The sequence below is a fragment of the Aythya fuligula genome, chromosome 2 (genome assembly GCF_009819795.1).
Source record: "Aythya fuligula isolate bAytFul2 chromosome 2, bAytFul2.pri, whole genome shotgun sequence".
Taxonomy (NCBI): Eukaryota; Metazoa; Chordata; class Aves; order Anseriformes; family Anatidae; genus Aythya; species Aythya fuligula.
The window spans coordinates 27,983,187-27,996,330 of NC_045560.1; positions in this window are offsets into that span (position 1 = coordinate 27,983,187).

Consider the following 13,144-nt stretch of genomic DNA (forward strand, 5'->3'; position numbering starts at 1 on the left):
GTAACAGAAAAAAAATGAATTAATTTTTTAATGCACATGGCATAAAAGGTTCTGGAAGTTAACTTTTTACCTCATTCTCAGAATGATTTATGTTACCTAGCTGTGAACATTATGACAGGCTTCAAAAAATGTGTTTGAAACAAATAATTATTATTGAAACTTTAAAATGTATGGGTAAATATAAATTTAATTCACTTCAAAACTTGAAGTGTTATTCTTCCAAACCTTATTATTTAAAATATCTGAATAAAATACAAGTTTCATTTAAAACTTCGTATTTCTTTGTAAAATTTATTTGAAATACTGGAACATGGTAAAATACGATGTGACTAAACCTAGATGGATACTGGAAAGGAAAAAATAGGGCTTAAACCTGTTAGAAGATGTTGTCAAGCTGGTCAGCAAGTAGGTGAACAGGAACTGACAGCAATTATTTATTTTTATTCAGAAATGCTGCAGTCATATTCCTCATCAAAAACTATGTGGAAATTCAGATATTTTGCGATAACTACTAGTAGTTTTTGGCAAACTACTGTTATGGATTGGATACTGACAAAATAAATAGTGTTTTCTAAACAGAGAAATTAATTGATGATCTGGAAACAGGGCAACTAGGGAAAATAAATGCAGCAACTGAAACTAAATACTGGTTGCTTTTACAGACATTAATATTCCATTCATTTATTTTTTAGTTTGTTTTTAAGTTTAATCAATACACCAGACACTTTTTGTGCTTCAATTTCCAAAGAAGATCATAAAAGCTACACATCTATGTAACTATGTTTCCTATCAGGTCCAATTCTAATGTTCCTTCTCATAAACAAGATTTTACGCACACACTGAAAATATAAATTGGTTTAGAACTGAACTACTTAATGAGTCACTGTAGTGTTGACCCCGAGCCATCTACTCAGACAAGGTTGTCTTGTCTGTTTTGCACCAGGAGCCTTGTTTCCTAATTGCATATATGTTATGCGTGTACACAGTATACATTTACACATTAATTCACTCTCAGACTTCCATTATGGTGCAAATTTTCTTTTACAAGAAGTTCAGACATTTTGGTAGAAAAGGAATGCCTTAGATAGTAAATGACAGTGAGTTGCATATAATTGTGTGTGTGTATGTGTGTACATGCTAAGCCTTTGAACTCTCAAAGCACAAACCTGCTACAGTGAGCTGTAGCCAGTACAGGCTGGTTGTAAACTGTTAGCAGCCTGACTGAACAAAAGTCACACACAAGACTCTTCTAAAGTGTAGAGATACACACTATACATTATTTAGAAGAACCAGCTCAGAAGCTGATGACATATTGTGCTTTTGCATATGGACAATGGACATTGGGTAAGCTTCATCCAGCAGGAGATGTTTTGAAATGCAGTAACAATTGCCAGAAGATGTCTAAGGACACAGCTGTAACTAAATAGCTGGATCACATGAAACCAGTTGGACTTTCAGACCAGCAGCAATCTCCTCAATGGGAAGGGATGGCTAGACTGAGTGATGCCGAGGGGAAACAGAGTATATGAAATAATCAAATAGGATAGAAGCTCTAATCTTGTTGGTTCTTAAAAAAAATCACAGTGTTCAAACCAGCTATGGATTGCCATTTAATCTGTTTCTCCGGTGATAAGCATGACTGAGAAGATAGCTCACACTCTCTACAAGTATTATAGACACAAACTCTGAGGACCTTAAAATTAATCTTGCACTTCCTGCTGCTGCTTTATGCAAGACCAGCCCTCATACTCTCTGATAAGAGAGTCTGAAGGATACTTAGACTTGTGCTGGTCCTAGCTTTTCATAAGAAACTGGAAACACACTTGAAGATTGGCATAGAATAATGACATTCCGGCAGGACTGCTGTTTTATCAAACTCACCGTCTTGTTTGCCAAAGTAGCATCTGGACTAGGTAAGAGGACTGTTGAAAGAATCATTTTTTTACCCCTGTAAAATTAAGGCTCATCCTTAAATCTAGTTAACTGTGGCTGGTTAAACCAGCTTTGGGAGGAGATTATGCTTTCCATAAACTATACTATACTGTAGAGCTAAGCTAAATGCAGACATCCTAAAGAGCTCTGTAACCCCACTTTATCCTGGAAGCTGAGTGGCAAGTTTTGTCCTTAGTCAAGCGTATGACACTCTAAAGGACATTTGCAACCTTTCAGTTTTATAGAGATGTGACTGAGAGCAAAATCTGACTTTTTTTTTTTTTTTTTTTAATAGTAATTCTACACATCCTCAGTCATTTCCACTACCGTGAAGTGAAGTGGTTTTGTATAAAATCAGTAGAAAGACTCCTTGATTTCACTGAACACTTTCACTCTGTGAAAAAGTCCACAACTAAGAATAAGCATGAGGCTATATATGTCCAACTCTTTCTTGTAAACATTTTGAATTTTTGTAGTAAAAAAGCATTGGAATTTATTGCTTTCATGTATATTGCAGCTTCTATGTATTGCTAAATACTTTTAGTTCACATAGTTGATTATCAGATAAATAGAACATACATCTTTTCTAGATCTGCACTTTTCTTTATCCAACATTCTTAAACAGAACATAATAGATGTCACTTAAAGGCTTTATTTATCTGAAGACTTTAGTATGGGCTATTACAAGAGGGAAACAATACTATTATGGTCTTAGTGCCCCTTATTGTCAATTCCCATGTTGTCAGTAACCCTTATAGCCAATGACAGGAATTGGCCAAATTAGTTTCTGGCTGCTTTGGCTCTTAATCATGTATGATGTGTTTCATATAGATCCAGAGGGCCATGTTTCTGCTATCAGTCTTGGCATAGATGTCAGTATAAGTCTCATCATGCATAGATAAAACAGCATATTGCCCATGGTGGTGAAAAGTAATACTGTATCAATAGCCCATCAGCTTTCACCTAAGGTGTGGTAAAAGCTGAGGGGTAAAGAGAATTTCCACTTCACAGGTACACACACCTGTAGGTGGCTAACAGGTTTTAAATGTTCTAACACCTGCACATTTCAAAATATGGTGCTCCAGGGGCAGTCTGCAAGCTGTACATCTGCCTGGAGCATGTTTACAGTGTGTTGACTTTTTTTTTTTTTTTTTTTAGTTCACGTTTTACCTCAGTATCATAGGTGATCATCCCTTTGAGGCTGTCACACATAGGTTGTATTTTTTCTTTTTGGTTACTTTTTTCTCTTCTTTGAAATGTATAAGTACATTGCTCCTGATCTATGTCCCTCTTAACTATATAAAATATTCTGCCTTTTGGCATTACCCAGGAAGCAGCAAGCTTTGATAAGCTGTTAGAGCAAGATACCTGTTGGGGTTATTGATTTTGTGTACTCTTTTATTTGACTTGCTTAAAACAACTTTTAGCAACTGAATGGGTTGTGATTTTCCTTTCCCCATTCCTCACATGAGAAATTTTTATTTTAAAATAATAAAAAAGAAAGTGTACATTTCAAACAACAGCAAACCTGAAAAAAAAAAAATAAAAGTGTAATAGGTGCCTAGTTTCTGGAATATTTTCCCAGCTTTCATATTGAGAGTTAAAGTGGATTTCTAATTTTTATTCCATTCATTACTAAACAGGAACACTGAGGTCACAGCAAATAAAGCAGTATGAGTTAATGAGAACAGCTTTAGCAAAAAGAGGAGGTGTTTCTCAAAGTACATCAAGTGCTTCACATATATTAAGAAACCCCAGCTGAATCGATTTAATAATGTTGGGATTTACACAATTATTACAGAACCTTCATTATTCACCCAGACTGCACATACCACAGCACAAATGAACATCTCAGTCTGGTGGTATTAACATTGCCATTTTCTAACCCATTCCCAGGCCATCTGCTACATGCTGATCATTCACTGCTTTAACATTTAACAGTTACCCAACTGCAACTTAGCAGATTTGTGTACTTTTGAAAACAGCTGGTTTAATAACTGCTTCAGAGCTTTTGGATAAAGAAATTATTTTGTAGTGCTTTACAATAGACTTTAAAAAATAAAAAATAATCAGTGCCTCTGAGAAAAGAGTATAACAGTTGCTTCCACAAATTTATGAATTTGCAACTTTTCATTTTATTTCTTGTCATATAATAAAAAATGCTTTGATTATTTATAGAACAATAATGCAAGAAATCTCTTTTACCATTTGTGGCTTTTGTTTGTTTGTTTGTTCTCTCTCAACTACAGAAGATATATTTATATCTTAGGGTAATGAAGAAGTTAATGTGTCAATCTGTCTGAAAGGCTCCAAGTTGGAACTTGTCATATAAAACAACAGATGTGTAGATTAAAATCTAAAATAATGGCATAATAGTAACAATTAGGTTAAATTAATAGTGTGCTTTGCACATGGTTGAGCTGTAACCCTGACCAACCAAAGGTGAAAACTGTTAATTCTTCCACTGCTCCTGATTTTATTACAAATATTAGCTATGACTAATTGGAACTTATTCTTTTTTCTTTGTCTTCTGTCTGTTGTAAATTCTTATAATTTCAAAAGATAATCAGAAGTATGTATTACTTTTATAACCTGTATATATGCATATATGAATCGGAATGCTTTTTAGTAATCATTTCACTTGCTTATTCTAAATACTCTTCAAATGAATCTTTCTTTTTAAACACAGATAGTTGTTGCATTCTGACTTTGATTTTTGTATTAAAAAACAGAATTCAAACCACTAAGAAGGCAAGAACCTTGTGCTAAAGTGTCACAAAAGGAACAATGCATGGTTTTGGTTGTTGTTTCAAAGCACCTCTTCTCAACCATCAATCAAACTGACAGTATGTCTTAGATTAAGTTTGGATTCTCCAGCACAAATTAATTAATCTGTCCAGTACTTCCTATCTCACTGTTTCAATCAACTAACAAATAAAGCCAATCAAGATTTCAATTCCTTGCTGATTAGCCAATAAACCATGACAGCAGACTTCTGACAATACTTCTGGGATTCTCACAGGAGCTGATTTATAACAGGTAGCAAATGTCATGATTTCAGTCATCTCAGAAACAAATGGGTGTACATTTTATTATTATTTTTTGAAACTAGTAACAAGAAACAGTAACAAGTAACAGTAACAAGAAATGCAACAATAGAATAGCATAAAAACAAATTTGCAAAACACATTATCTGAAACAGAACAAAACATGAACTTAAACATCTCAGAAATCGCAGAAAGTAAAAATGCTTTGGTAGCGCATAATAACAACTTTCAGCTCCTTTCACTGGAACCAGAGCAGCAAGGAGAGTAAAACTGAAATTCCAATGATCTGCCCACAGCTGGAAAACAGACAGGTTATGGAAATGCCCTAATGTGGAAATGCCCTAAAGCAGGAAATGCCCTAAAGTAGGAAATGCCCTAAAGCAGTCATATGCAGTCACTCCAAGGATTTTCCCTGCTGCACTAGAAATATTAAAATTATAGCCACAAGGAGGAGTGAAAGCAGGAAGATCTCCAGCATAATTTGGGAGGTTAGAAAGGAATGCTGTGCCCTTGGAACGTAGCTTAATTATTAGTTCATACTGGTCTGATTTAGACCCCCAAAGCTGACTTTTTCCAAGACAAATCCAAGACAGTTTAGGTGACAAATAATTCCAGATTCTCCCTTCTCCACCAAACGGCAGAAGGAGTGAGACTATATACACTTTATCCTTTGCCCTCAAGCCTACTGTTTTCCCAGCACCATCCCAGCAGTCTTTTCATAGCTAATTACAGCTTAATGCCATTTCCCTGGTTATTATACAAATATTTCCACCTCACAGGAGCAAAGACACCATTCTGATAACATACAATGTGTCTATAATGTTACCTTAAGCACATCATATTGACAGAAAATAGTAGTGGTGTATTCTGTCCCAAGGCAAAAGGAGACAGAACCAAGAAAAAGTAGAATTGTAGAATAACAGAATCATAAATTATAGAATCATTCAGATTGGAAAAGACCTCTAATGTCATCTAGTTGAATCTTTAACCTAGGACTGACTCTGACTAGGTTAAACACAGAATTGCTTATATTGGATGGGATAATCTAGTTCCAAACCTCGTCCTGTGGGCACAGATGACACCCACTGGATCAGGTTGCTCCAGGCCTGACTGGCCTTAAACACTTCCAGGGATGGGGCATCCATAACTTCTCTGGGCAATTTCTTCCAGTGCCTCACCACCCTCCAAGTGAAGAATTTCTTCCATCTAATCTAAATCTCCGCTCTTTTAGTTTAAAACCATTACCCCTTGTCCTACCATTGTCTGCCAGAGGAAGAAGTTGCTCTATATTTTTTTTATTATTATTTTTTTAAGACCATTTTAAGTACTGAAAAGCTGCAATGATGTGTGCTCAGAGTCTTCTCTTCTTCAGACCAAACATCCCCATGTGTAGTCCAAATAACATCAGTCTGTTTTAGAGGGAACTTGTATGGATAAATTAAACTAATCTGTATCACTTGACCTTGAGGGTGAAGCTTGTTTCTTGGTGTTCTTTTAGATCAAGGATACTCCTCACCTATACACTCTAACAGGGTCTTAAAAACAAAATAAAGTCAATACAACTTTCTATTTGAAGCTAATACTATCATCTCATCCACATTCTGGTATGAATATCTGGTGAAAAACTCAGTAGCACAGATTTCTGCCTTTTCTTACTTGAGTGTGATTTGTCTTGCCTACCACAGTCTACCATGGACATTTTTCTTCTTAGATTAGAAGTGCAAAATGTTGGATTACTGCACATGAATCCAGCCTAGATCTGTATCAATCATCATGAGAGACATTATGTCAATTTGGTATCGCATGAGATCTTCACAGTTGGTGTGAAGCAGAATAAAATTTTGCTACTGGACACCAAAAGGTGTAGTTTAGAATCTCTTGTAAAGTTCTCATTCAAGGTCCATTAAATTCAGTAATATTCAGTAAGGTTAGAGGTAGCAAGATCAGGCATTAATACAATAATATAATTAATTCAATTATCACCTAACAATAAGTCTAATTAAATATTAATAAAGTTCCTACTAGTGTTTACAGTTTTAATTGAAAGAGTAATTTAGAGATATATCTCAATAGCACCAAAAAAAAAAAAAAAAAAAAAAAAAAAAGAGAGAGAGAAAATTTACTAAATAAATATGAAGAGATTCTGTGAGAAAAACACTATGGCTAACAGAAATATAAACCATTCCAGTTTAGAACAATTAAGGAATAACTAAGAAATAAGGAAGTCAGGTTACATTCAGTGTGGTATCACCATGAGAATAAAATTACAGAGCAATTTAATTTCTAAGCAAATTTTTAATATTTTAAATGACTTAAAAACAACAGCAAAACAACAAATTATGAATAATATTGGATTTCAAATTATTTTCATTTCCATTATTGCAGTTCTGAAAATAACATGCAAAGCATTATTAAAACCCTCTTTCATTTCTACAGTTTTGTGATAAAATCAATATAATTAGATACATTATAATTTTCTATATGTTAAAAAGTAGATTAATGATGAAGCATAAAGTATTTAATGTAAGTCTGGGTAAAAAATTACACAGAAACTGTATTACAAGTTAAGCACAGTTGATTTTAGAATTATTTAAGTTAAATTTTTCATCCACAACCTAATAATGATTGTAAGTGTCAGCAAACTTCATGTTTATGTAAATAAAGATGAATAGGAAGCCATGTGTTTCTGACATATCAATATTTTTATTTTATTCCATATTTTTATTTTTTTGATCACAATGGTCTTGAGACACCAGATAATGGATTGTCTGACTCTTTGAAATAATCACTGAGGAATATGACTGATATCTAGCATATTCCTCGTTCTTCACCTAGAAGAAAGTTATACCAGTTGATCTTGTTGTCATAGCTTTTCTGGGGTTTTATGTGTTTGTCTATTTTTTGTTCTGCTATGTTTCAATAGAAGCAATAAATATTGTGTTGTAAATAGGGTAGAGACAGCAAGAACAGTAACACTCAACATGTCTTTTACTTCTGCAATAGGCTTTTCCTAAGAGAGTAATTGTTCATGCCAAGTAAGTTTAGTTCACGCTGCAGGCAACTCTACTCAGCCTAGCAGTTTATTTTACCTCCATCCTAGAACATGTAGCCTCTTTGGTAAATGTGGGATTGAAATGATTGTGTTGAAAATACTGCCTATTGAAATTTATGAAAAGCTGGTAAGATAGTTGAAAGTAAGTTCTGGATCTCACCAAAAACTACAAGTACTGGAGACACTTGGAGAATCCCATATCATTTGGAGTTTTGCCCACCTTTTTGCACAATTGCATAATATGGGAACCTAATGGAAAATAATGGAGTTCCTGTAATCCAGGAACCTTTCTCCACCACAACAGGGTTTTTGGGGAGGCTCTCACTTGGAGAAAACACTGAAACAGAATTCTAATTTTTTATTTTATTTTTTTTTTCACTTACATAAAAACATGATAATGATCACTCCATTTAAGGTCATTATAATAAAGTAAATTTAAGGACATACATTGAAACATTAAAAATAAGAATGGACTGTATGAGAGCAGTTCATTAAATTTTGTCATTATGTTAATGGGGAAGGATGAGAAGTTTGCAGAGAATATAAATGGAAGGAGGAGGATATGGGAAAAAAAATAATATTGCAAGAAAAAGAGGATGAAGTGAAATAAGTGGTGCACAAAGAAAGAAATTGTAGCAAATTGCTAATCTAAACAAGAGAAGGTAAATCTGTTCTAAGCTGTGGGAAGATGAGATTCTGTTTATCTGTAGCCAAATCACAGATAAAATATGCAGATGATTCAGAAAAAAAAAAAAAAAAAAGAGAAAAAAAAAAAAAAAAGAGCAGATGAGTTTCAATCATTAAATTTTAATATAAAATTTAACTTTACCAAATGTCTAGTTCCTGGAGATACATCCTGAACCCATTCTTCTCTATAGTTTAAGTAGTTTTGAACTTAGAACATCCATGTCTGCGAGTTCCCTATTTTACGGTGCATAAGACTTCTTTCTTTGCTTGAACATAAAACTGTTCAATTTGATATGAGTAAATAGGAAGATCTGGGGTAGAAACAAAGTGCTTTGAGCCAAAGGCTAAATTCTCATCTCAGTGGACAGTGCCTATCTGGTTTAAATGCTGTCAAGAAAGTTATCATATTCATTAAAATCCTTGATTTTCAATACAACTTTGATTTTCAATACAACAATACAACTGCATGCTCAGTCTTAGAAAGAAGCAAAGAAGCAATACCCTAAGTATTGCAAAATGCATATAAGAAATCTTAAATAATATATATAATTAATATGGATTTCATTCAATCTGGGTATCATTTTCCATGCTTCATAAGCTCTTTTGGATTCACAGACTTGTGGAAGTTTTGAAAACTAAATGTTGCTATTGATTAAATGTAAGCTATGTTCCAAGCCAAAAATCAGGTATTATGTTCATCAATAATTTGTTATTTCTCATTTGAGATAATACTGATTTTTCCACATGTATACATGTCTATCATTTCATTAAACCACTCAGTTTTTGAAAACCTGACACTTTTATTTTAGAAGTTTCTATTGGTTTCAGTTGGGTTGAGGCTGCATAATTCCACTACCAATGACTTGAATAATTCAGTTGTGATATCAATAAGTCATATTCAGCAACACAAAAATCTATGTTGTATAATTTTGACATGAAGTTTCAGTATGTAGGTTTTCAACATACACAAAAGACAATTCACAGTGTTAAGTATCCACATATTTTCAGTAGAAGCTATGGTAAGTAATATTAGAGTGAACAATGTCTTATCCACTGTGTTCTTATCAATTAAAAGGCACTGAAAACGCATTGAAAAGGATGTATATTTCACAATTTTTTTTCATGTGTAGGCTAATCAAGCACTACTGACTAGTGAAGATTTATAAAACCTTACATTTTTCAAATATTCTCTTGTGTTATGGCAGATTAATGAGAGGCATTATTTCAGGGTTAAATCAAGAAACAACATAAAAATCTTAAGGTTAAACACTACATTACCTACATTTCAGTACCTGACCCTGCAACTTAAAATACAGTTCAGCCCTGTTTTTCCCTTCAGTGAATAGGGAGAGTCTGCTCAAGATTCCTGGGATGAAATAAAGGCAAATATTTCCCTCATCTTTGCTCAGGATCTGGATCAAGATCTGGATATGGTACTTCCTATTTGTTTTCCTGACATAATCTTTCATTCTCCCTTTCACATTTCCTTCAGCAGAAAGCTTTCCACGTACAAGAAGTATAAAATTTTCATACACTCTCTAGGAAAGAAGGAAAAAGTGAAGTGCCATATAAGCCTGAGGCTACTACAGAAAGAAGGCCTACTTTTAAAACTAGACCAACTTCTGTTGCATATTATATCATATTGGTTATCTGGATGAGTACTTGTCAAATTCCAAGAGAGCTAAAAGGTTCAGAGCTCACAGGGGCATTGATGAACAACTGGTTTCTGACTTTTGGCTAGAGTGAAGGGATGAGAGTGAAGACTGCAAGACTGTTCAGACAAAGCAGTTCTGGATACAGAGAATCAACATTCTTAGGTAGCCTCATAACTAAATAAGGATTATCTGCATAAGGTTATCAGAGCGGTTCTTACAAATCACTATTTTGGGTAAGAGCACCTCAGTTTCACCCTTTTCCAGTTGAGACATCTATCCATACTGCCTCCATCCAAACCAGATTTCATATTTTTGCAGACACAAGCTACTGTGTTCTGTCTTGGATATGAGCCAAAGGCTGAGAGCACGTTTTCTCAAAAAGACAAAAGACTTTTTCTGAGGAAAAGGCCACAGGACAAACAAGTGATGTTGCTGGAGCCAAAATCTTTGACCGAGCCCTGAATAATGTAGGTATAAACCATTGCAAACAAACAAACAAACAAAAAAAAAAACAAGCAAACAAAAAGACAGAAAAATTCTTTACCACGTATTTAATTGTAATGCTTAAGTCTTGTTCAATTAGTGAAACTTCAAAGAGACTTAAATGTGAGTAAACTGCTTTGTTAAGGTCCTTTTAATACCAAAAATATTTGTTCAGGAGCCAGTTTATACCACAGAAAATTTTGCTGGAGGGCTTGAAATAAAATTTGAGTGGCATCTTTCATATTGTGAAACCCTGTATTTTTTCTCGGAAACTTTATGGATATCAATATTTCTTAATAAGCTTGGCAACTTCAGAAACAAAGCTGTTACATTCCAGCTCATTTTTTCCAATTCGATTTTTTTACCTCAGATAATTTAATTTGTATTTTTCTTTAACTTATCTGTGATGGACACCTACTACAATCTTTGTTAGAGGAATATGAGAAGTACTAAGTAGCACTTCAGATATTTAGGTAGTAGCAAAGTAATGAAAATTGTATATACCTCCTCTCCCTGCTCAGAAATCTTTTAGAATAATGGTATTTTTCCAGAAGAAATATATATTTTACCGTCTCCAACTACCTATGTTATTATATTATGGTTTATGTTATGCTGATTATATATTATATCATATAAATCATATCATGTCATATTATATCACATTATATTACATTATATTACATTGGATTATGTTATTTTACATTGCATTATATATGTATTCTAACAGAGAAATTACTCACAGTTTGAAACTTCAGGATATGAGGGCTCCTAATCTTCCTTTCATAGAGGAGAGGAATTTTATATCTATATAAATATATAAATATATATATCTTCCCATAACCATGAATACTACTTCTAAATCAACTCTGCACATTCTGCAAAATTTTACTCCCAAAAGCAAAGTACTTAATCATTTCTCAATCTTACTAATATCAACATGTTTTTGTTACTACTAATATAAATCATCAAGGCTTATTTTGGCTTCATAGGTAATTTGCTTCCAGCTCATTTAATAATTTAGAATCATCAGTAGTGTTTAAAATCTTAGCAATTTTGAAGTTGTCTTACAATCAAAATGCATTTATATTACCATGCAATTCACCCTTACAAATCACCAGCCAATCAGCACCCCCAATGTTGTGGAGCACTCTTATTTTGCTCTAAGTGTTATCTCATGCTGCTCTTAACACATTTAGAAATTGAGAACACTGACTGCCCTTGGTGCCTGCCTCTGCTCAGTGTGTTCAATCTCTGAGACTTCAACACTGTTCTGTTCAATTTGGTAGGGCATTTTAGCTGTTTCTATCTTTTCAATAGTATTTATCAATTTAAAAAAAAAAAAAAAATCAACTGCAAATATATAGAGAAATAAATTATGAAATGAATACATTTTGAAATGTAGGAACTCAACTTAGTGTCTATTTGACACCAGGGAAATTAAGGACATCAGGATTGTTTTAAATCTAGATTTCAAAAGCATGATCACCGCTGCACTGCCTGAGAAGCTGGGAAATATTATGGCCTATTTTTCCATTCTGGTGTAAGCATGAAGACAGGATAAGTGAGTTCTGCAGCCTTCAGAATGACTCTGCCTTTCATTTTATGAACCTTGGAGGATCTGGACAGTTTTTCTTTACATTGTTTTTGTGTGATACAAAATGGATTTAGAACGTTCCTTTTCTTATGAGCTAATACATTTTTTTCCAACTGTCTCTTTTGACAGTAGGAAAATATTTGTTTCTTTTTTATTAACTGAGTATATTCACAAGAATCTCTATTGCTTCTCTTATATTTTTGTTTGTTTGTTTTAATTGCTGTGTTTGTTTGTTTGGACTGGCCCAAATAGTCGTGGTGAATGGAGTCAAACCTAGCTGGAAGCCAGTCACTAGTGGCGTTCCCCAGGGCTCGGTACTGAGGCCAGTCCTCTTTAATATCTTTATCGATGATCTGGATGAGGGGATCGAGTGCACCCGCAGTAAGTTCACAGATGACACCAAGTTAGGTGTGTGTGTCAATCTGCTCGAGGGTAGGATGGCTCTGCAGGAGGATCTAGATAGTCTGAACTGATGGGCTGAGGTCAACTGCATGAAGTTCAATAAGGCCAAGTGCCGGGTCCTGCACCTGAGGCGCAATAACCCCAAGCAGAGCTACAAGCTGGGAGATGAGTGATTGGAAAGCTGCCAGGTCGTGAAGGACCTGGGAATATTGGTGGATAGTGGGCTGAATATGAGCCATCAGTGTGCTCAGGTGGCCAAGAAGGCCAACAGCATCCTGGCTTGTATAAGAAG